We start from the raw sequence: 26,600 nt of genomic DNA, 5'->3' as shown, positions 1-26,600 counted from the left end.
TCAATAAGTCTTCACCGCTGGCTGAAGCTCATAACAGCCTGAAATTCCAATCAGCCTGAAGGGACCTTTAAAGGCCGGCATGCAGTGAAGGTAAGAAAAAAAATAAAATTTAAATTTACAAGCGTCTGCAAGGCAGTGAGATAAGGGTGTGTTCTATATACGATTTACAGCAAAGATGTATTTTGGTTTAAGTGCCAAGTGAGTTTTGGTTCAAACTACGACATGAACTACTTGAGAGGTGTCATAACAACACTTAAAACACACTTAAATAAATCTAAAACACACAATATATTCTCGGTACAGTGTAATAATTAGTGCAGTGTAATACCAATTTAAAGGGTGATGAGAGGCAATATTTTCACTTTTTTTTTTTACGTGGATATAACATCCACGCATTTTAAGCCACTCAACAAGACATCTGCTAATTTGACTCACAAGAAGATTCTTTAATATTTCTAACAAGATTAAGCATTTTCCCACAAGTCTGACAGTTAGGTTAAATTAAACTCAGAGATTCAAAATCAGATTTCTATCTGTCATGTAGAGGATAGTCAGCACTACACAAATAACAGTTTTCAGTGCTACCTTTGTATATATTAAAATAATCAAGGTGTGATAGTAACCCAGACACTCGTGTTTACATTTGCGTCTGAAACACAGAGTTTATTTCACTATATTTCTGCGATGAGGGAACTTTTGTCGATGAGTAAAAATACCAGCTGTTAAACACTTTCAATTCCAAGATGAAGGAAGAGGTTACTCCCAAGGAGTGAGACCTGCCCGGCGCTCTCAGAGTAGGGCAACCTGGTATCGGGAGAGACTTCAGAGGTAAAGGTATACTGGAGCACACGGACTTGAGGCAACAAACTTAATTAAATGAGCAACGTTTCGACGGCAGGTGCGTCTTCATCAGAGTTAGTCATTTCGATACTTTCAATTCCAACTTTTGGAACATGACATAAAGCTGCTGTGCCAGTATTACACTATATTCTCCCTCCGCCGTTTTATTTCAGTGTCTCAATACTTACTTACTAGCACAAAATACAAAACAGAGCTGAGGCTGATGGGAATCTCATCAGTTGTGCATGCATTTGGTCATAAACCAAAGCATTGGAGAGATTTCAGTTTTCACCTGATGATGGCACTACATGAAAAAGGAATCACCAAAGTTACAATTCGTCATCTGGGCACCTTGGTTATCTGTACCACATTTCATGGCAATCCATCCAACAGTTGTCACTCGACATTTCACTCAAAACCACAACCTCATGGTGGCGCTAGAGTAAAAGTCCGGAGATCGCCGACATCATTAGGATTCATCGTCTGGGGACCGTGAATGTCTGTACATTCAGTACATACACATATTTTGTGCCAATCCACCTTGTAGATGTTGAGAAATTTTACACAATAAGTGAAAACTTTGACCTGCTGGTGGCACTTGATGAAAAGTTACAAAAAGTCAAAAAGTCAAAGATTCATCTTCCCTCCAACAGCTGGTGGACCAGCCGACTAACAGACATCTCCGTCCCCAGAGCCACGCTAAAAAAATCTGAGTCGTCAAAGATTTTAAATATGGTGGCCAGCTAGCAGTAGCTGGGAGAAAACCCCCATTTCGAATTGGATATGTGAACACACACACACACACACACACACACACAGCAGCCTTCAGATTGACACGCTGTGAGTGAGACAGAAAGTAGTCCCCCCTCATTAGGCGTCTTAGCGAGCGGTGAAAGGAGCGTCTATTCACTGGATCTGGTGGGAACACTGGGACCCCGCCGAGCAAAAAAAACAACCAAGCAGCCAGGGACGCAACCACACACAGGCTTCTCCTCACACAAAGACAAAGAAGTGAATGCGTGTGAAGCTTGAATTTCAAGGCTTGCATCCCCTCGCTTTTCTCAGTTCTCCACCTCTTCTTCGTCCTCATCTTCATCCCCCCTCCTCTGTCTCTGTCACTCTGTTTTGTAAAGAGAGAGGAGTCGTCTTAAATAAAAGCCGCCTTAATTCCTCCTGACAGCTGTCAGTCTGTCCAGGAGCAGCAGAAACCCCCCCATCGGCGAGCTACCAGCACCGCTTCACATAAAGCTAAGATAACGACATGCAGAAAACCAGCAGCTCTGGCAACTAAACAAGAAAAGTAAACCAAGGCACTGGCAGGGTACTGTTTCACTTCTGTTTCTTTTTTGGAGCACTTACAGACGTCTTCATTGCAGAAACCAACTTTGAAGTGCATACTTTTGCAAGCTGCAGTCAATAATTTCTGTTTGAAAGAAAAAAGGTTTATTGTTTTTTCATGCTTCAGGTGGTGGAAGGACGGGTCTGATTTCATTTCACTTCACAGACACAAGTTTTCTGTTTAATGCATGAAGCCTTTGCAGTTACAGTTACTGAAAACCATTGGAGAAGGTTGAAGTTAAAGTGATTAAGTGACTCCTGATTATTGGGTGGTTGTTCCTTTAAAACAATGGTTTCTATCGGGGGGAGGGGAAGTGTGAGTGGTGCACAGTGGGTGTGAACTGTTTTACGGGACACAGCCTTGATTTTTGTTTCTTAGAAATGTGTCATGTTCCTATATTATCATGTTTATCTGCAGCCCTCAGTAACCGTTGCAGCACTAATGCTAGAAAAATGCTAGAGTTTTGCATTTCAATCTTTGTTCATTTTGTACTTTGGCTACAGTCACTTTGTCCAAAATTTCATAACAAACGTTTTACTGCGTAACAGCCCTGATATGGGTTTTGACAGTTGAGATACCAATATTATTTTTTAAGACTTAGGTTGCCAACAGTCAATATTTTGTGCTGACCAACATTATTTTTAATTTAAACCTCCCGGTGGCCTAGAGGACACGCTGACCATGTAATTGCAGCGTCAGGTTCGAGTACAGCCAGGGATCTATCTCCCCTCATTTTCTGTCACTTCTCTGCTGTTTCTCCTATCTAAAAAATGCAAATATAGCCAAAAAAAATCAGCTCAGAGTATTCAGTGTTTTGTTTAGCAAAACTATTTTCGCCACAAAAATACTCGAGTCGAACCCGAAAGATTGGGATACACTTGGCCTTATAAATAAAAAATAACATATTCAAACCATCACTGAAAAAACACAACTGTCAAGAAAAGAAGGAGCTTTGTCAGGAAGAGAATCTGTATTATTTAAGTATTATTATTATTATTTAAGTATTTAAGTGGGTGATACAGTATGATGGGCCAAATATCAGCCAGTATATCAGTCGAGCCGCAGTTTCTAGAGTCCAATAAAACCTTCACATGCCGGTTGGTGAGCTGCCAAAGAGGCTGACAGGGCAGAGACTTTCCCAGCCTGGCTGCGACGCAGTGTGTGAGACCTGTGTGCTTCCACGTTGTGTATCTGTGGTCTGAATCTCTGCTGCGATGATAAGATATCAGAGGAGGAGAGATAATCTACTCCCACTGCCTCCATATCTCCCATCGCTCTGACACTGATCCCAGCCATTACCAGCTACACCCTGTACTCCTTCACACACACACACACACACACACACACACACACACACACACACACACAGCTGGACAAACACCGACACACACACACCTACACACACACACCCCAAATTCTAGCTAAGCAGTCTAAGACGGATATGGAATAATCATACACAACATCTCTGACTTAACTGAGAAACTTCAGGAAAACACACACGCAACGTAATTAACTTAAAGGTGCTATTGATAACATTGATAACATCCAGCCACTAGATGGCGGACTTCCCCTCCACTACAGGGAGAAAGGACGACTGTTTGATCATATAGGTATTTTCAGATTTTTATATTAACGTGAGTAACGTAGCTGAGCTCAACGCAGCTGGCTACATGGCTAGCTAGCCACAAGTACCTGAGCAAAGTGTCTCATAATGGCGCTAACGTTAGACTGCTACATGAGATGACACCCTCAGTAACAGTCACGTTTTGGGTGTAAACACTATAATGAGCAGATTTACAACTTTAATTTACCTGCGACATGACGCACTGGGATCCCACGTAAACTCCATTCTTAAAGAAGAGCGACCATCGTTTCATAAGCTGACTGCACGGACCAGTGACTGATCAATCAGCTTGCCCCGCATAAACTTGTTCTGACAATCGTTTAAATATTTTTAAATGATTAATTCACAATCAGAATATTTTTTTTTTAGGAAAAGTGATACATTTATTCCGCACCTTTCTAAAAGCTCTGTGGATGTTTTTTGTTTTTTTAAATAGTCGTCTATATAAAAATGTTGTCAATATAACCTTTAATGAGACACACTGACATTTTAGGAAACACAAAGTGTTGGAATTAAAAAACATACGATACATTTAAAGATGCAATAAGCTAAAGTTTTATTTTCACATTGAATCAAATGTCTCCTTGGACAGGTTTGCACTTTCAGTACTACTGAGAAGCCACACCCAACTCTGCAGCTCCACACAGAAGCTGCTTCCAGCGCAGCAGCTAACGTAAGCTAACTGCAACTACCTGCCAGAAAGTCCGAAACTCAGCAAACACAAAGCGAGTTAGAGATTTTTTCCCAAGAGTTGGAAGATCAAACCCGAGCAAAGGCTGGACTGGATTTGTAAACATCTGTCCGGGAGACAGAAACACATCATCACTGGGATGCCCACGTTGCTCTGACTCTGCTGGACTCTCTGCTGGAGCGGGCCGGCTGTGGTTCAGGAGGGAGAGCGGGTCGTCCCCTAATCACAGGGTCGGTGGTTCGATCCCCGGCTCCTCCTGTCCACGTGCCAACGTGTGCATGAGTAAAACACTGAACAATGGTCGGACCAGCACTTTGCGTGGTAGCTTGCTGCCATCAGTGTGTGAATGAGAGAAAATTGTAAAAGCGCTATATAAATGCAGCCATTATTATGCATCCATTTATGTACAAGAGTCCGACCAACACTGGATATTCGATCTGATGATGATATATGGGCCAATATTTGATTTTATTTGATTTCCTTTACATAAACAAACATGTTTGCTAAGGATCCTTTATATTTTGAGACTGTAAACATTTGCAGGAACAACATTCTGTAGTTTTCCTGTTTATTGCTTGTTTATTACTGTCGGGGACTCCGGCTGATCTGCATCATAATCAGCAACTATTTTGTGTTTTATCCCCATTTTCCTCCCAGAAGCGTACTCTGAGCTGTCCTCGCCACAACAAGACTGTTTACTGTAAACTAAGTTCAACAGTGTCCTCTGGCAGCAGGAGAAACAGCAGTTTGATGTGCGGGAAAACTAGATCCAGCTGAAAGTCTGTCTGAACCCATCTACTCCTTTTAAAAAATCTGGGTCTTTTGTTTCCTGCAGAAATTGGAAAAATAAAATACAAACACACACACACACTGTAGAGATCCAACTCCATGCACACACCACAGTGACAAAAATACACACACATTTATTATTTGAGCGAAGGGAGGAAACAATACAGCTGAAATTAGCTGGAATCCGGAGCTCTAAACTGGGACAATGTTTGAGAGAAAACAGTAGCTGATGGAAACTCTTGTAACAGCTGTAATAAAAATAAAAAAAGCCACTTGTTTCTTACAACAATCAAGTGGGAAAAAGTGTCACAAACCCGGCAGCTTTTGTGTCGTTTAAGTGCCTGACATTAAACTTTACCAGTCAGGTCGGACTGTGTCTTTTGATTTGAGGAGCAGGAAGCAAATAAAGTTTCTCTGGGAAACAGAAAGTATTCTGTTTATCTTAAGTACAAGTTCAAGTTGTGAAGGACTGGAAGTGTCTGTGTGTCATGTGGACAGACACACAGAGAGATGTGACTCTTCGTGTACGCATGAATGTTTGCGTGTCCTATATGTCCTATATGTCCCCACCAATATGTGTCCTATATGTCCTATATGTCCCCACCAATATAGAAAAATAAGTAAAAACTCTTATTAAGACAGTTTAGGGTTAAATTAGGATTATATTCATTTTTAGTTTTAGTATAACTTCATATATTATATATAAAAAACTACTATTTCAAAACCTGGGTTTTCGGTTTCAAGTTACAAATGGAAGAGTACAAATACACAGGAACAAAAATGTAGAGATACATTTGAATAAATAAATGAAATTAAGACGAGCAGAAGTATTAATGAAACGCCTCAGGACCAAATCAGGACACGAGGAACAAATTTAAAATGGAATAAAAATAGGTCTTACGATGAGATTCGCTGATATACTCTACGCCGATTGAAGGCCAGTGTGATGAAGTTATATTTTTAGGGAGTGAATATAGTCAGTGAAGTTCAACTTAGCCACAGTCATTTGTGAAACCTGAGTACAATGAGGACAAAAAAAAAAAAAAAAAAAAGGGCTTTCTCTGATGACGGGCGTCCCACTGACCTTCTCCAGCAGAGCCTCATTGTAGATGTTCACTGGAACGACAAAGACTGTTTCTAACACGTCAGTGAGGGCTGTGAACTCCGACTGAAACTGACTCCTGAACAGCGACTCGTCAAACTCGAGCTGTGGGTCGATATTTATCACCTCTCTAACAATAGAGACGGTAATGGAGGAGCCAACCCTGCACTGCAGGTCGAAGCCAGTGAGACGATCAGGGACTGCGGTGCAGTAGTTCAAAGACATGAGATGTGTGTGTTTCATGTTCTTATATCCCAGCGGGGACTTTAACCTGAATGCACACAGGTAGAGACGGCTTTATGAGGGCTAAGACTTGGTTTTAGGCTACAGGTTACAATTAGGTGAGGGTTAGGGTTAAGGTTAAGTATTTAGTTGTGATGGTTAAGGTTAGGGTAAGGGGCTAGGGAAAGCATTATGTCAATGACTGTCCCTCACGGGGATAGTGAAACAAAGACGTGTGTGTGTGTGGATATTGTGCGGTTATGCCTCGTGGTAAGAAAAATCCGTGATGGAGCCTCTGAAGGTTAGAGGTTGGGGGTTATTTTATTTTATTTTTTTGGTTAAGTTTAGCAGCTTGAAACTATTTACTTTTGGATTTTGGATCAACAACACAGCATTTTTTATATACTAGAACTCTGCTTGAACTGGCTACTGCAGTATATATATATATATAGTGCCATTCAGCATGTTAAAGTGACCTAAAAGAACAAACATCATTTGTCAGGAATGAACATTTATGGTAACTGTAGTGTGGGGGAGGTTATATAGAGTAAGATCCAACTAATGGCAAATATTTCCTCTAATTCTCCACGGGGATGATTAAATTCAGCACAGCAGTAGCATACCAAACTCTTGATAAAATACCACAAGTATTAAATGTAAAACACACAAATATCTAAGTGGAAAACTGTAATCACTGTGAGCTCTGGCTTCCTGGTAGAAAGAGATTAACTTCATTAAACATTCACTTCATGTTATATAAATGACAAATGTCTGCTGCTGACTACTCAGGCATTGTTCTTTCTGGAGGATAACAGTCTTATAGTTTCTGATCAAACTGATTTAATATTTCTCAAAAGGCAAAATACATTTTGTGTGTATGTGTTAATCAGTGCGTTTACATGCACTTACTGTAAGTAATCAGGTTAGAAACCAGGTTACGTGGGTAATCGGACAACGCGTTTACACGCACTGTAGTAACCTGGTTACCGTAAGTCTGCGTATACGTGCAACAGATCAGTAATCAGATTTCGCTTCTTCCCACAACCTTATTTTGGAAGCACAGCTTTCTGGTTTTAACTGTAAGTAGTAACAGAAGACGCTGCATCGGTCCTGACGTTGGAGGGAGTTAATTTAAATACGAGGATGCATCCCTCCGTGTAATTATCTCACCCACCGCTCAGCTGTTACATTTGCCTGTCTGCAGTCCTTTGTCCTGCACGTGCGTATTTGTAAAAAGCCAATTAGAAATCCGGTTACCCGTCGGCCATACACAGCAGAGAAATCTGCTTTCTCCAGGAGAAAAATCTAGCAGGGGAAATCAGGTTTCCATAATCCCCTACCCTGATTACAGAAACCAGGTTTCCAGGACATTTCAGAAATCAGATTACTGAAAAAAGCCGACTGTAACCCGGGTTACTTAAATGCACGTAAACATACTGAATGTGTGTGTTTGTGCATTTCCTGGTATCTTCTGCCGGTTCCTGCCGGACAGTGAAGTTACCTGCCGGACAGTGAAGTTACCTGCACATTAACATGACGCTGATGATAAACTCTAGCTATTTACACAAAGCAAATATATGAAGTCAATTGTTCACCAACAAAAATGCTAAAACTTTCTCTTTGTAAAATGTGTTTCTATTCCCCATCAGCAACGCTGTTTCCCAGAACTGCACCTCCACTCTTTAACTATGACAAAGAACTCAAGAACTTTGAAACTTTGAAACGGTAATTTGGGCTTAAAACTATTTATTTTTCCTGTTTTCAAAGCAGAGAGTGAAACCACTTCAGCTACAGAGGTGCTTTCATTAAAAGATTCTTCCCCGGAATTAACCAAAGCATTTCCAGATAACTCCGCTTAGCCATAACTACACCCAGAGGTGCTGTGTGTGTGTTTGTGTTTGTGTGTGTGTGTGAGAGAGAGATGCAGAGATTACAATAAATTAAAGGGTATTATAGTGTACTGTAATGCACTGTCTGTATTTGTGTTTCATTGTAAAATACTAGTTTCTGTGAGAGAGAGATATATAGATATGGAGATTAAGATCAATTCCATTATGTCTTAGTCTATGCCTCATTAGGGGACATCGATGGGTGTTTGACTGTGTGACTACGCACATGTGTGAGTTTAATAGGCAAGAAAACAAGGACAACCACTTTTGTATCCACACACACACAATTATCCGATAAAAGATGATTAAAAAAAGCACTAAACCAAAGCAGCACAGTGACACACAATGCAGAGCGCCCACCCAAACTGTGAAGTTCTCTTTTAAATCTGTGTGTGTTTAATGGTTTCATTTCCAGCAGACACCTAATTCTTAACAGGCGTAGTTCAAGAAAAGTAAAGTGGAACGCTGTTTAAGGTTGAATGATGAAGTCAGAAAGGTGAAGCAGTCATGAAGTAAGGAAAGCCTTTAACTCTTTCAACAGGTCGGGGGGAAACTCATTTTGTGAAGACTAAAGCTGCAGCAGCTTTACTGTGTATTTGTAGTTAGCCAGTAAAGTATTGCTGGGCAATATATCGAATTAATTTGATTAACTTTTGTTTTTGATGTGTCAAACGTCGACATCGGGAAAATCGAGGTATTACAACGTTTTTTTTCACGTAGATGGGATCTGGCTACATTAGCTGCCATGAGTCACGACATTCCCTTAAACCGTGACATGAATAGTTACACTATATGAGCACCTGCCGCAGTTCATGGGACTGTCGTGACAAAAAACAAAAAGATAAATACCGTCAAACTTTACTTGAACGCACAACTTTGCAATATTCAACATCAGCTCAAATATCTGCAAATGACGGAAACCAGTGTTTCGTCAACATCAATGAATCAACGAAAAGTAATGAATAAAGTTTGCTCTCTTGTAGAAAAGGTTTCAGTCGTAGTCGTCTGGACGCTGTTTTCAGAATCGAGACGTTTCGGCTCCCATCCGGAAGTCATTCTCAATTGTGAAAATGGTCTGAGAACTCAGAAATTTAAGCTACTCTGTGTTGCTTAAGCCCCGCCCTCAGGGAGGAGTCTACCTGAGTATCTGCTGTTTACTCTGCCTAGTTTCACCTGAAACTGACATTTTGTTTCCATGATGGCCCAGTAATCAGTAATCAGGCCTATTGTTTTCTGGCTGCACCTCCCTCATCGCTGTTAAGTACCTGATTAGCATGTGATTGGCTTGACCACGGTGTTAACACACGGTGGTAAACCGTTGGCAAGTTGAATCTCAGACCACCATTTCTGTTTAAAGAGGGGTTTTCTTTTTTCACAAAAATGGCTTCTTTGACTCCTCTTTCAAACCAACTCTTCTCTCTTCTCGTTTGCTCTGTAACTAAAAAACTAAAAAATACCAGATTCAGCAGCTAACGTGTTAATCACTAACTATACTCGTGGCTGTAGTGCCCAGGAGCAAGACACTGATCTTAATCTGTCATCAACAGCAGGGAGCTTGAGTTTAAATACAAGTGTGTTTAATTCAATATACTGTAACTTCAGATCTCTGGATCAGATCTACTGAGGGAACGCCTGAGTGGGACACACACACACACACACACACACGCAGAAAAACACAAATACACACACACACGCACCCTCCAGCCTCCTATTCAACTACAGCAGTGGGCAGAAGAAACAATGGCCTCTAAAATAAAGTCCTTTATGTCAACTACATTGTACTGCAGTAAGTCAAATAAACCTTTCCCCTGAGGACATGAATAAAAACGAAGCCTTTCATTTTCGTGTGTGTTATGATATACAGTGTGTTTATGCTCTATGTATATGCTGTGTGTGTGTGTGTGTGTGTGTGTGTGTGTCCCAGCCTGTTATTTTCATACTTGTACAGACAAAACAGAGCCCTGCAGGGAGCAACCAGTGATATACAATGTGTGCAGAAGAATCAAGGACACGACTACAATATTTAGCTGAAGCCGTAAAGTAAGCAAAGCATGTGCAGATGAATGTCAGAGTGTAATATGCATGTGGCACTGTGTGTGCTGTATATGGCAATGTTGGTTTATGAGACTGTGCTATCTTAGCTCCTCTCTTCTGTTTGTCTCTTGCATTGGAAGGCAAACACACCGAGGGCACATCTGTACCACTGCTGGTGACTGTGGTGCAAACAGAAAATTCACTACAGTGATAGTGGTTAAGGCAGGATGACGTGTTTAGGCAAAAATCTTCATCCAGATAATCAGACTGAACTGCCAATTTCATTTCACTTCATTCATTCAGCCTGAAATTGCGTTCATGTTAGCCGATTCTTTTGTTTGTTTCAGTAGCAAGCATATCCGTCCCGCCGACATCATTTTCAGTCAACATGGATTAGAGATCCCCTCCAAACATGTTTTAAGACAGATAAAAATACTCTGCTTTGAATAATAACGTGTCTGATATCCACAAAAAAGTTCAATTACCTTGTTAAAAATTCTTAAAATTACATCTGCTCCTTCTCCCTCATAGAAAAATCCAGAATCTTTGAATTTGCAAAACTTTTTAATTTCAAAAGTTTAACTGCTGGACACAAGATGTCTCCTACTTCACTGTAAAGTCCATCCTCAGTGTTTGTGACCTGGAGGTTTCGAGTTTAAACTGAGATTTAAGGTGAGCAGATGAACGTGAAAACAAACTCTTCGCAGTGAAGGAACAAGAAGCAAAACACGCCATTTTTCTGTCAATACATTGTATGGTTCAGATTCAGATGTCTGTAATCAACGCAACACACTGAATTGGCCAATCCAATATGTACGAGCATCCATACCAGGTAGGACGCCTTGTAGCATTGTGCTAATGTTACCTGTTTACCTCACAAGCATCGAAACAAAGATGGAAATGACTGCACTTGCAAATATTTACAAAAGCTTTAGGAAACCCATGTAATTAAAGGGTATACATGAACGAGTAGTAGTAACTGTGGGGGACCGTAGCCACGACTTCATGTGGAAACTTCACACGTGGTCATGGCTACAGACCACAATGTTCAACAAGTGTACACACAGAGCAAATAAAAATGTTCCACCCTAATTTAAAATTTTATGAATTTCAAATTCCCCCATCAAAGTCCGAACCGTGTCATAATAATAATAATAATAAACTTTATTTATAGAGCACTTATCAAAACAAAGTACAAAGTGCTTCACAACAAGAGAAATAAAATACCACAAGACATAAAACACATAATATACACAAACGCAATAAAATAAACAGCCAGTTCAGGTAAATAGGTATGTCATTGCCATAATATTGTTAATATTGTAATATTGTGTCCACTTTTTAAGCAAGAGTCTGTGTGTGTGTGTGTGTGTGTGTGTGTGTGTGTCTGCTGTGCATTGTGTTGGAGTTGCTTGGCGCCAGCTCCAAGGTTTGTTCAGATGGTTACGGAGGGGAAGGAAGCGCTTGGCCTGGCAGAAATACTTTATTGTTGCCTCGGCCCTGATAAGAGGTTATTAATTAGTAGGCTAGACAAACACAATAATACAATAGAGTCTGATAGTGCTGCTGTTGGGGAGGGGGGCTGTTTGTTTGCCAGCTTACACACACACACAAACAGATGTTCTGTGGATGGGTGTGCAAATAAAGATAGAAGGGGAGAGGGATTATAGACTGTAAGTCTGGCAGTGACCACGACAGACTGCTGTCTGGTTTGTGTCGTGAAAGCTGACGTTACACATCCTTTGAGCGGTGAGGAAAGGGAACGAGAAACTTCTTGTAGGGCTAAACACCAAACTTAAGTTACAATTTCTAAATTAAAGTGTCTCAAACCATCTCCTGAACCAACTCTGTATGGTTAACTTGATTGATGACCTTTCATTTTCAGATTTAAATTTAAAAAAAAAAAAAAAAACTACCATTATTTTTTTTCAGTCTTGAGACACAAAACAACAAAGAAGGGATTCCCAACGAGTAGAAGAAGAGAACAAGATACAGCAAAAACTGAGAATGATCAAATGAGTCATCAAGAAACAAATGACATTTCACAGGAAAAGCACAGCGAGAGATAACAAATAAAAGGTGAATTAATATCCAAGAGAATGATTAACAGCACCAGGTGGTTATCAGTGTGTTTCCTCTGGCAGCACCTCTTTTCTCTGACAGGTTGCATAAGAACCGAACTGTATTAAAATCACAACAGCTTCAATTGACTTTTACATTCTCCACCTGTGATTGTCTTCACACTTTAAGCAGATTAAAATAAACATTTTGATTAATGTTTGCGAACACTGTTTGACTCGGGTCTCGCTGTGAAACGGTGACCGTCCAATAAAATGCCAAAAGACTATTTACACAAATGAACTCATGTCTAGATAAGAACGTGTTGATATCGGTTAATTTCAGGTTTGATAAACTTTACAAGATGCAGGCGGTTATGATCTTATACTCTCACATTTTTGGGGATTTATGTAATTGTGTACTTACTGAATTGTTAATGTTTATCACCCTGAGTGGGTTGGATGGCAAACCACACCCGTCATCATAGAGCCTGTTGGTATGTACTGTATGTGTGTGCGTGTATCCATTTTCAAACATTTTGAATTGACGAGCATCCGACTGGGGTCGAAACGTTGTCTACTTAAATAAATAATCAAACAGCTGTTGAGATATTCCAGCCTGGAAGTGATGGACTGACCAACCGACTGACGCTGCCATCCCTAGAGCCGTGCCGCTAGTGGCACGGTTAGTCAGTCGGCCATCTTGTAGGGCCCAAAGGCTCTTTTTGTCATGGTGAACATGACATTTCCTGGCTAATCTCTTCCATTGTTGTCATGCAGGGGCCCCCACTAGAACCAGGCCAGTGACCCACGCTGGGCCCTGACCTTCGGTTTAAGGCAGTACATCTTCTGCAGTGACCCGGGTGTCTTGGCCCCCGTGAGGCAGCTGATACGTAAACCCTGTGCTGCTCAGCTGTCACGTCCTCTGGGATGGAGACACTGATGTAAGCCTGGCTGGGTGGTCTGCTCTCCGTCTGCGCGGCTGTCACTCAGTATGTGTGTGTACTTTAATATTCTTTGCTCTTCTGTCAAACACACTGCGTTTCCCTTGGAATGAAATTGAAATTGCTGTAAAAATAAAGTTTTGCTTGCTTGCTCTCTCTCACTCTGTCTCTGCTCCGATCAGCAACATTTTGACATTCAATATATCATTATGTTGGCTTGGACCGATGTCAAAAAGCTATAATAATAATAATAATATGACACCAAAATGAAAACTAGAGTCAAAATAAACTGCAGTGTGTGTTCATGGTGATGAAGGAACATGTCACCCAGTGCAACAGAGCGGCTCGCTGATGTTTTTAATAGTTTTTGGACAACAATGGAGCGCTGCGGCTCAGAGGAAGAAGACATATCAGGCTGTGATACTTGTGTAGATACATTCAGTGCTGGTTTTGGTCTTTTCATGGGATTTGATGACAATGAGAAAAGAAAATGCAAAATATAGTATTATCCTTTAAATAGAAACAATGATTATTATTATTGTAGGAGCCTATTTTGATTGGATTCAGTTTTTGAATATTTTTGTTTGAGTTGGCTTCTTTTGTGAGCTTACTTTGTTTGTGTATACCATTTGGATGGGTATTCTGTATTTTTACACTGAAAATATGTAATATGTTAAAATTGCGTACTGGCTCTTTAAGAATCAGGACTGTGAAGCTTTGGCGGTAGTGCGCTCTTGGGAATACAGTGGAGTCGCACAGTTTTCTTTACCGCATCCGTGATATTGAAGATTTAAGATCATAATTTGCCTTTATTATTTAATTTGTTTTATTTAACTGACAATCAAGATTAAAGGAAGATATTTATAAGAAAACGGACTATGTGGATTGTTTTATTGGACACGGAGCGAGTGAAACCAAGACGGAAACTAAATGCGCACTCACAATTATTATTATTATTATTATTATTATTATTATTATTCATTATTATCATCATCATCATCTTACTTATCTGTATATATTTTAATAGCACATCTCTTCTGTTTATGTATATGTTTTTATTTCACACTCTTGCTTTAGCAACGTTAACGTCTGTTTCCCATGCCAAAAAGGCCTCATTGCATTGAAAAAAACTGAAATGAAATTTAATTGATTATATCCTAACCCCCCCAGTGCACTTCGATCAGTTACGGTTAAAGGAATAGTTTGACATTTTGGACGATGCGCTTATAAGTTTACAATGAGGTTTTTGTACGTATTAAACAAACCAGATATAAAGTGTTCATCAGTGAGCTTTAGAGATGCTGCTAGACACGTTTTGTTGGCTTTGGACATTTCAACCTGTTTCAAAACACACGACTGCAACATTATGCACATTAGGTAGAAATGTTCTTTCTTTCTCTCTCGTCTTTTTCCTCACATCCCTCTCTATTTCTTTCACACACACTCAGGAAACAGCAGAGGAGGAAGGAAAAACAACAAAACACACACAGAGCATCCTAACGACCATTAACCACAATAGGTCCATTCTACGCCCGTGAATGCACATCGCCTAGAGGACACACACACACACACACACACACCCACACACAGTAAAATAGTTCCAGGGCACAGATTGTCCCATAATAGACACTTAAACTCAGAAATGATCACACACACTCAAACATTCTTACACACAATCACTTACACCACACACTCTTATTATCTGTATTATGAGGCTGAGAACTTTCCCAGCCCTCAGGAAGTGTCTAAACCACAGCGGAGACTCACACATTTGCAAACTTTGCTTGTATAGATAGACACACACACACACACACACACACACACACACACACACAGCAGCCCAGCCCTGGCCTGCAGGAGTGTACTGACAGTAAGTGTAGTGTGTGTTGAGGTGGGCTGATAGAACAACATTCATTTTTTACATGAACTAGTGAATGGACTCTCTCGTTCTCAATCTTTCTGTCTCTCTTTGTGTCTCTTTCTCTGGGGTGTGTGTTGTATGTTTTGTGTCCTTTGTGGTAAAATCGCCGGTGCATTGAAAGGTGGGGAACTTCTCGGCTTCACAAAGGTGTGCGTGTGAAAGTGTGTCCAGCTCTCTAAACACAAGAGTGCCCCAAAGCCGGATAACTGTGGGTTGGAGAAAGAAGAAGAATAAAGGATTTATTTAATCATACAAGACCCTTCACGGTGGATGAAGAGGATGTTATTCTGGGCTCTTCATCAGTGTGGTATGTCTGCATATTTTGTGTGTGTGTTTAGCTGTGGTTTCAGGGCATATGACATTTTAATCATGGCTTTGAATGTTTTATCTTGTGATGTTAACCCAACATAGGTAACAACGTAATGATGAAACTCTAAGAAACCTGAATCATTCATTCAGCAACCACAAGATAAAGGGTGGGGAAGTCTCTGCCGATTCAGATGACTACTGGGCGGTTGGGGGAATTCATTTGTGATTGCACAGTTTGACTTTGAGTCGGAAAAATCCGGGAGGGGACGAAGGAGGAACTGCTTCCCCTCCCTCATCAGCTACTTCTGTGCCGTCACTGAGCAAGGCACTTAACCTTAAATTTCCCTCAGTGGAGCTACAAAAGACTGGAGTGTTAAAGGGCTGCTCGCAGAAATAACAGCTGGGAGGAGAGTGAATGTCTTGCAGAGGGTTGGTGAAAAAGAGCATCTGTGCACATTCATCTTCCCAGGATAAATATGCTGTAGGTTAAGTTGTGAAAAATGAACTTTAAAAACAGATTTTTGGTGAAAACCTCGGCGTCCATTAGAAAGTGTGTACATTATTTCTGCTAGCAATGTGGCTGACAAAAGAGAGGAGCAGGCTGCTCTAATAAAGTTGAGTCATGAGCAATGACAGTGTGACCAAATCCCAAATTCAGGTCCGTTTGCTCAAGAAGTCAAATTTTCCCACTACAAAAAGGTTATAATTTCATCTCTGACGACACAGGTTCAACTTCCATCTCGTGTGAACAGGTCTTTGGAATATATGGAAACTACAGAGGAAGTTTATTTGTTTCATCCTGTTTCAAAACTTAACCTTGGCTTTGACCAAATAAACCTTTCTATGTGACAGGTGAACAGAGCAGGTCCATCTCATGCTACTGTTCAAACCAGGTATTTTTTCTCTCTCTCTCTTCTCAGGCAGAACTACCTGAGGTAGTCATAAAGATTTGCAGTGGTAAGTCACCAAGGATGGATGAAATTCATCCCGAGATGCTAAAGTCTCTGGATATTGTTGGGCTGTCACGGTTGACACGCCTTTCCAATGTTGCGTGGAGGTCAGTAGGTAGTGCCTGTGGACCTGCAGATGCTGAGGGGATTCCCAGGAGACTGGAGGATGTGCTCCAATTATTTGGGTGCCACACAGCTCACGAAAGGTTATTTACCTGGAAGGTTTTTATGCCAGGGTGCCGGAAAGGAAGCTCAGGCCAACTGCCTAACCTCCGATTCAGGAGGAGTAATGTGGATTCGGTCCTGGTCATGGAACAGTATAAAATGGATGGGTCATGGAGAGTCCGTCCAACCAGTATCAATATGATTTGTGGACCTAAAGAAGGGTTATGATTGCGTCACTCAGTGTCTTGTGTCCAGTGTGCGGCAATATGGAGTGCCAAGGGCTTGTGTTATTGGGGGCATGTTGTTTCAGGTACAGGTGAGACAATGAAATACGATCCAGGAAGGTCATTTGAATGATAGATGCATGAGTTTAAAAAGGCTCATTTCAGAGACAAAAATATCGAGGTGCAGCTGAAGATGGAGAGTGTGGTTTGTAGCCAAACGTGAAGTGGTTTGGACGAGGGTCCGCACCTCCCGGGATGAAGGGCCACAGTACTGTGCTGGTGGACTTCCCCCTTCAGGTTGAGAATGAGTTGCTACAGCAAGCGAAGGAGTTAAAGCTCTCAGGGTACCCAGTGAGGGTAAGATGGAGCTGGGACTGTTGTACCAGGCTGGCCTGGTGAAGAGGGAGCTGAGCCTGATGGTGAGGCCCTCACCAACAGTCAGCTTTGGCCATGAGCTCAGAGTAATGACCAAAAGAATGACATTGTGCATACATGCGGACTTAGGCATCTGATCCGGATGCCTTTCTGGACTCGGGGGAAGATATTTCGGGCATGTCCAACTGGCAGGAGACCCCAGGGTAGACCCATAACATGCTGGTGAGATTAGTTATCCCATCTGGGCCGGGAATGCCTCGGGATCCCACGGGAGGGGCTGGAGGAAGAAGCTAGGGAGGAGGGCTTCTGGCCTGCCTTGCTTGGCTTGCTACCGCCACGACCACAACCCCGCTAAGCGGCCGAACATGGATGGATTTCATCTTAATTCGGTTTTTTATTTGTGTTTAGATGACAAGAGCATGGAGCACACGATGGTATAATTTAAGATGAGATGATACAAGATGAAACACGCTCTGCTCTATTATATCTAGAAAAAAAATGGCATCATATCACAGAAAAGAAAGTCACACATCCAGAACAAAGTCATCCATGATTCAAGCCAATATATGACAAATACATTGTTAGATTTTTAAATATCTATGACATAAAAAGGGACATCTAAGAAGCTGCTGGGATTTCTGTGCATCTACACCTCTAATAGCAAAGACTCGCAATAATAACCCAATCGAGGCACCTTAGGTAATAATTCTAATTCTTGCTTTGGGAATAATCATAACTGAAAGTCCTAGTTTCTCAAACTATAACTGCGTATCAGAAATGGACACAATGTATAAACTGTCCCTACAGAGGAAGACATGATTTCATGGGGGTGGGGCAATGGGTATTTTATAAACCTGGTGGGAAGTTTGGGTTTCTTTAAAAGGAAAGAGAAAGCCTGGTTTCATCCATTAGCAGTGACAGGGTGACATTAGGTTGGTGTGTGTGCAGCTGCATTGGGGTGTAACACCAGGCTTCGTATTGTTTTATCATCAATCTTGTTCGCAAATTACGTTCCCAAATGACAGATATACACTACATATATACATTACATATACAACAGCCAGTTATATAGGTATCTATGGAAATCAAACTACCAAGATTCACTGTGCATGCAGATGTTTTAGACATAAACCTCAGATGATACTGTAATGATAAATATCAATTATGGCAATCAGGGGAGTGAAAATGAGTTAATGTTTTCAGTTCAGGACCCAAAATCTAATGAAATCCAATGGCAGCATCATAAGGGTTAAAAACTATTTCACCAGGGTCAGAGGGTGAAATTCTCTTCTCTAACAGAGCTGCTGTTTTCATTCACCAATAAATAAATAATCAGTGCATTCACTTTTCCATTTTTTCCTGATCGATGTTGAGATACCATGAATGAGTATTCCAGCCTTCCCGTTATTGGTTACTGCTTTTAATATGAAAAACACTACAGGAAGTGTAGAAAATAGAATTAATAAGTGGGAGAAACAGGTATTTCTGTTAAAAACAGAAACTACAAGCAGCAAATTGGTGAGTTTAACATGACTGATGGAATCAGTTTTGTGGAAAAGTACATTATGCGTAATTTACCGATGAATCTGACGGATTCGGGAAATGTTAACGTCAATCACTGAGTCATTTGTATGGATGAGTAACCCAATGAAAGCCCAGCACATACAGTATCCTACAGGTAATCTATTCTACGAGGTAATAAAAACCTCTTTTATTGCATCTGTAAGTTATCCAAAGAACCTGTGAGGGAATTTCCACCGACGTTTATCACCACTCCATGATGCTTTTCATCTAGTTTCCCTACACTAACGTAAACTTGCCCACTGAGGATATAAAAAGTTTACAAGTGACTTTGTGAAATGGGCCTTGTCCCTGATACTGACTCGATGCACACTGTCAGCTCCACCATTAAAAGTGATGTAAAGTCTCATTCTGCCTTTGTCCCACTTCGGCCTCAAAGAGCCAGACTCCTGCCGTTGCTGGCCCAGAAGTCTTAACTCGCTCTAACAGCCCACGTTAGTCTTTATCGTGCAGCAGGGACGCCTGGATGTGATGAGGTGTTTATGAATGGAGAGGGTTAAAGGTCAAATAAAAGCTTCACGGAGATTTGTATTTTGTTATCGCAGAACTGCAGTTACAAATTAGAAAGCCTGCCCGGGCAAATCGAAGCACACACACATGGACAGACACACACTTCAGTACTGAAACGACTGGTCGATCAATCAGTTTAGAGAAACTGAAACAATTAGACGATTAATCGATTGACAGAACATTAATTGGAAACTACATTTAAAATAATCGTTTTATCGTTTCAGTCATTTTTAAAACAAATGATGGGAAGAAGTTGAATATTTGGGATTTTGGACTGTTGGTCGGACAAAACAAGTAATTTAAAGATGTCCCCTTGGGATTCTGGGAAATTGTGATGGGATTTTTTAAAACTATTTTTCTATAATATATATATATATATAAAAATGCATATACCAACATTTTATAAACAATCAATTGAAAAAATGATCAGATTAATTGACAATGATAATAACACACGTGTCTACATGCGCACACACACACAAACATACCTATACTTGTGTCAGGATGCATATATTATACTCAAAAGAGAGAAAACGCCCTAAATACAGAGACAAGAACCTGACAGAACCTGGCAGAAACTGATTTAGTGATTTAACACTTTCTGCCTCGGGGAGCCTGAAGCAGCCTCTCGCTGTCCAACTGCCAGGGCAGCAACACAGACCGAGAGGTCAGATGAAAAGGGAGCTGGCGTCGAACCCAGAATGAACCGAATGGAAAACAGACCTGCATTTCAAACGGATGCACAACCCCGTATGAAATCAGGGCGTTCTCAAAGAAGATATGCCTCGCATGCACGGAGAATGAGAAGCACATTTCAGAGACGCATTTGGGAAGTTGTACAATGATCAAACAGAGAAAGAAAGCCAGCGTCTGATCTGACTACAGGAAACATATTGTACAACAGAACACCAGCTTGTGCCTAGAGGTTAGAGAAGCCTTCCTGTGACTGAAAGGTTTCAGGTTCAATCCAATAACAGCCAACACGTCTGTCAACCGACACGTGTCCGGAGCGTCGGCCTGCTCCAGTGGTATTAAGTATTAGCATCAAAATATACTTAAAGTACCAAAAGTAAAAGTAGAAAATCTACTTCATGTTTAATTAGAGTGCACCTTGAGACATCACGCGGGTCCGAGACTGAAAAGAGAGAGAACCTCTTATTTTTGCTGATGTAGGAATTCAAGGATTTTAGCCACAATGCTAGCATTAGCATTCAGCAAAAAGCCTGATGAAAGCTGGGCCTGACACTGAGTCTGAGATGTCCTAAAAGGGCCTCCGTACAGAGGATAAAGCTTTTGATTTAGGTTACAACATGATGACAACATTTTGTTGTTGTTTTTTTATGTCATGAAGCCGGTAGGGTGAAGTGTGTGTGTGTGTGTGTGTGTGAATCTTTTTCACCTGTTGCACCTGTAAGTCTTGTTGGAAATGTTAAGCGATTCTTGATTCAAAGAGTTAAAGAGTTTCCCCTCGGGGATCAATAAAGTATTTCCGATTCTGATTCTTGATTGAGCTGCCAGACAGCCCACAAACTTTAGAAACCAGGAAAAGAACTTCTCAGACGAGAAGTGCGCTAACGAGGCTCAGGGCAGCTGTGGTGTGTGACGTGTTAATACGGTAATGTCAGCGACGCACACGCTTCCAACAACAATACAGTCTCATTCCTACAAGACCAGAAGGAAAACTGATTATTCTTGTCAGTCAGATTCCACCAAAACACCAAATCAGCTCTGTGGCTCCTTTGGCATCTTAAAAAACAGCAGTGAAAGCGTGGAGCTTCATTGTTGCAGATGTCAGGTCTGTCTTGGTTACAAAAGGAAGTGTCTTTGTCTTTTGATGCGGCAGATAAGCAGTTTGGATTAAAATGTAAGAATCCAAAACCTTTCTAACGCTAAGCTGAAAAAAAAAAAAATGGATGCAGAGACAACATAAAAATAACTCATCGAACTTTTGTTTTTATGGTCTGCTGTAATGTACACTGATGAGGTTTTGTTTTCGAATGCCCATAAATGGTGAAGCCAACGCTTCCATTCAACTTTGTCGCCAAATGTACAGTTAGATTTCGCCGCTGCTCAGTTTACTCTAACCCAATCAGAAGAGAAAGCCACGCAACTCTTAAGTGCTGCAGCTTTGAACTTCGCTTCTCTTTGGCCGGCGGCCATCAGATAAGACTGTTATCTGCAGTCTTTGTTTATTCTAGTCTTGGGGTGATGTGCCGGTTGACTCGATTCAACTTTTAAAAAACACGAGGAAAAGGCCCGCTGCGTGCTCAGCGATCTCTATCTGTGTCGTTGACGGCCAAAACCTCCTTTCTGTCAGCGTTCCTTTACATGGCGGCCTCGTCCTCAGTCAAGTGCTGACTTCCACTGGGCTCCTCGCCTTCTGTTCATTCAGTTTTATTTATACAGCGCCAGTTCATAACAGAAGTTATCTCATTGCACTTTTCCTACAGAGCGGGTCTCACTCTTTATTATTATTATATTAATGTTAAGTTCTGTTTTCCATCATTTTTACACACTTCACTCAGCAGCAGTAGATAAAGCTGTAATACCTCTCTCCACCGGAGGACCCGGACTGAGAGGGAGTCCAGTAGCTTAAACAGGCTCTGCTACAAGATAAAACAGCTTCATTATTACTTTTTCCTGCTAAATTTCCATTCAGTCCTCCCGTCCCGGGTTTGAAGGAGTGTTCAGATCCTTAACTTAAGTAAAAGTAGTAATACACCAAAGTAAAAGTGGTAAAAGTAGTTCATAGTGCTCGATCTAGGGTTATCAATGATGCATGAACGTGTGAGCAGTTTGTCGAGGGGGGAGCTGATTTTAACGGCTTTATAAAGCGTAACCTGCAAAAACCTCAGTCTTAGAAAGATTTTTAAACTTGTTTTTAATCTAAATGAACTTGTTTAAAAAAAGGTTCTAGAAATGAGTGTCTGCATCTCAAAACAGGAAAGAACGAGATGGACTGCTGCACCAGAAAGATGAAAGTGGATTTTAATAGAGCTGAAATGATTCATCTATTAGATGATCAATAGAAAATTCATCTGTAACTATTTTGATAATTGATTAATCATTTCAATCATTTTTCAAGCAAAAATGCCAAAACTGGAGGGTTTGCTGCTTTTTTTTGATCTTATATGATAGTTAAGAAATATTTTTTGGTTTTTGGACGTTTGGGTGAAACAAGAAATTTGAAGACGCCATCTTGAAAATGATCAACGTCCATTTTTCACTATTTTGTTACATTTCCCAGACAAAATAATTGATCAAGAAAATAACCCGCAGATTAAGCGATGATGAAAAGAATCGTTAGTTGCAGAAAGTTGATTTTCATTGAAAACAGTTTGAGATTTCTACTGTAAAAGATGGTTTTTCACTTCTTAAGAGAAAATAAAACTAAATATAGTAAAAAAGCTAAATGTTTCCCTCTGAAATGTAGTGGAGTAGAAGTATAAAGCAGCATAAAATCGAAATAAAGTTCCTAAAAACGGTTCTTAAGTACAGTACTCGAGTAAATGTACATGTGCAAACACAAACACACACATCCCGCAGGTGGCCGTGTGTCAGCGTCACGCCATTATCATCGCGACCGTTTGAGAGGAGACACAATGACCCGACGCAGCCAGGAAAACAACAACACACACACACACACACACACACACACACACACACAGGGCAGGAAACAGCAGTCCCACTCACAGATTGTACAGCAGAGCGGGTGTTGAACTCCATAACAGGAAAGGCAAGGGACAATCGGGGGAGGTTTACTCACAGCAGAGACACACGGTTCTGTCTCCAGCAAACTCAGCTGAAGGTGTGTGAAATATATCTGGGGGTGAGGGACAGACCCGCCGTCCCTCCGCTGGCCCGAGGAAGCCAGTTTCTCCGGCTGGAGTCCTGAGTGAAGCAGCCTGGACAAAGAGGTGGATGTTTCCTGATAACGTTTGGTACCAGCAGCCCCCATCTGCAAGGAGCACTGTCCACCGTGAGACTCGTGATGACAGCAGTCGCTCTTCCAGACTAAACCTTCCTGTTGGGATCATTAAGTAATTAGTGCAGAATCACCTCAAACGCCCCTGGAAACATTTCACTGACCACCTAAACTCTTCCAAGGACTCCTGGAACCACCTCAGTGACCACCTAGACTTCTACAAGGACGCCTGGAATGTCCTCAACAACCACCTAAACTCCTGGAAACTTCTGACGACCACCAAACCTCTTTAAAAAAAAACTTTGAAACATTCTCAATAACCACAAAAAACACTTAGAAAAACTCCTGGAACTCCATTAATAACCCCCAAATATTCAAGAACGCCTGGAAACTCCCCAATGACAACCAAAACTCCTACAAAAACTCCTGGAACCCCTTCAATGACCACCAAAAATCCTGCAGTGACCCTGGAACCTCCCCAATGACCACAAAATCTGCTACAAGGACCCCTGGAAACTTCTCAATGACCACCTAGACTTCTACAAGGACGCCTGGAAACTTCTGACGACCACCAAACCTCTTTAAAAAAAAACTTTGAAACATTCTCAATAACCACAAAAAAACACCTAGAAAAACTCCTGGAACTCCATTAATAACCCCCAAATATACAAGAACGCCTGGAAACTCTAACAAGGACTCCTTGAACCCCTTCAATGACCACCAAAACTCCTACAAAAACTCAAACTGGAACCCCATTAATAAAAATCCTACAGTGACCCTGGAAACTTCTCAATGACCACAGAATCTGCTACAAGGACCCCTGGAAACTTCTCAATGACCACAGAATCTGCTACAAGGACCCCTGGAAACTTCTCACCGACAACCAAACCCCCCAGAGGCAACACACACACACACACACACACACACACACACACACACGGTATGAAACATGGAACATGACATTTCGACGAAGAAAGTTTTGAGAAATGAAACTTGATGATGCTCAAAGTGAGGTCATCACTGAGTGTGATGAAGTGCAGTTTCAAACTGACTGGTGAAGAAGACTTGGCAGGTTTAGGCTCTTTGAGTGGAACTTGTTCCCTCCTGACTGAGCGTCCAGCTCCTCGGGCTCTAAAGAGTAAAACCGTCTCCGTGTCCGGTCCAGCATTAAGCGCAGCTGTGACAAACACAATGAACCTGATTTTCCTGCGAGAGTCGCAGTGGTTATTCCCTCCTGAGGGACAGCAGCGCATCAAGCGGCGCCTCCAGACGCATTTCAGAATAAAAACTGCTCCCAACTCACCGAGCGGGACTTTGGTGTCGGGATGCGGATCTCTGGACTCCGTTATTCCACTTCAGCTGAAAAGCAGCGCGGATCCTGGACGTGATGCAGTCCGGTAGTGTCGGGTCACCTGAAGGCTCCGCACGTTATAAACAAACTGCGCACATGTGGGCTGAGCCCCCCCCCTCTTCACGCGCAGTCACACCGTCCCTCTGCTGCTGCCTTCACGTACTGCTCGGAAGCTCCGACATCCGAGTTCTACGAGGTTGTAGGACTGCTTTCAGTCTGCCATATCACATTATGGGCATAACAGCAGCAGAAATAAACGTTATTTTTCTGTATAGCACCTTTCAAACCCACTGTACATACAATACAGCTCAAAGTGCTTTCCATCAAATCGGATATATTGAAAAAAAAAAACACTTAAATAAAATAAAAGGTGGCATTAAAATACAATAAAACTGTCAAATCAAAATGAGATTAAATGGAATTAAAATACACTTTCAGTAAGATTCAATAAAAGCAGTTTCAATATTATGCTTCATCAAAAAGAGAGAAACAAAAGATACAATTTTACTTAAAAATGTCTTCAAATGTGGGAATTTTTGTCAGAAAAACTGAAAGTTGGTCAGCGGGATGAACATGTTGGGAGAAGCTTTCAGATCCTTTGCTTAAATAAAAGTGAAACATTCAGAGTAAAGTCGTACATTCACGATGTCAGTAAAAGCTCACGTGGAAGCATCTTCATCCAAATCTGCTCAAGTTCAAAAATACAAAACACTCATTAAGCAGGATGCATGTGACCTGTTCCAACACTCACCTGTCAGAAGCATCTGGTCCAAAAGGTGCTACGACAAACTGCTTTACTACTACACGCGTTGTGAATACTACTGCAGATTTTGTTTAATGCAAACTAAAGCATCTTATGTCGTATGTTTAGTATGTAAAAGTCAAAGTAGTAAGTAGCTAATGCCACAGGCAGCAGGCTGGTAATGGAATAGAAGTATACATCTGCACAATACTCAAATACTTAAGTACCTGCAAATTGTACTTACGTGAGTAAATGGAGCAGCTTCTTTCTCAAACAGAAGGTCTAACTTGTTGCAGAAAGCCCTTCGAGGCATCAGAAGGAGAAACTTTGTAAAGAAAGTGTGTTTGTGCTTGAAATCAGTCACTGAGTGCATTTTAGTTAAAGTGTTTGAGGCAGAAAAACTGGGCCGGGCAAACTTTGCCTGATACTGACGGAGCTCATGTCTCCGTGTCTCCCCTGAATTGTACTTTCGAGGTTGCTATCAGTCTGTGTTCCCTGTTTGCCTGAGATTTCCTTCTTTCTTTTGTTGTCGTTTTACTTATTTTTTTCCTCAACCTTGCGTTAACTGTGTGTAATTTTACCCAGAACGCCTCAAGACAAGCAAGTACACACTGGTTTCTGTAACGGTTTACTGTTTCCTGCATGTTGAATGAAACATCAGGGCGACTTTCAGCGAGAATTAGGATTTTTTTCTTGAACTAAATCTTTGGTTCTTGAGCGTTCAGGTTTGAATTGCTATATTTCCCACAGCACATGATGTCAGCAAACATGCCTTCAGACATCCTGCAAGCCAACATTTTACAACCCAGAGCTCCCCCTTGTGGGGATATTTGTTGACACAGAACTGAAGTGGGGGTTTTAGGCTTTTACAATCCACTAAACATGCACTGGTCCTTCACAATATCCTTTACCAAGTAGTCTAACAAGTTACCAGCTATCTAAAAATCAAAAGATATGTCCCCGGTGACTGATACGTCATTATATGTTATGTTATTAGATTGTTTCGGTGGTTCCCA

The 26,600-nt window shown here is 41.2% G+C and overlaps 1 protein-coding gene across 2 annotated transcripts in view; it reads right to left on the bottom strand.

The window, feature by feature from the left end:
- Positions 1-25,075, bottom strand: part of si:dkey-49n23.1 (semaphorin-3D) — a 103,119-nt gene extending 78,044 nt beyond the window's left edge. The window contains exon 1 of one of the 2 annotated variants that reach the window (XM_044183200.1): positions 24,795-25,075. The gene's annotated coding sequence lies outside the window, so the exon portion shown is untranslated. The remainder of the gene's footprint in view (positions 1-24,794) is intronic. The other variant, XM_044183191.1, reaches the window with a different exon arrangement.
- Between the last annotated feature and the right edge of the window lie 1,525 nt (positions 25,076-26,600).

Source organism: Siniperca chuatsi, linkage group LG2, assembly GCF_020085105.1.
Source record: "Siniperca chuatsi isolate FFG_IHB_CAS linkage group LG2, ASM2008510v1, whole genome shotgun sequence".
NCBI lineage: Eukaryota > Metazoa > Chordata > Actinopteri > Centrarchiformes > Sinipercidae > Siniperca > Siniperca chuatsi.
The sequence above is the reverse complement of the archived record's forward strand: the minus strand, read 5'-3'. Positions and strand labels throughout refer to the sequence as shown.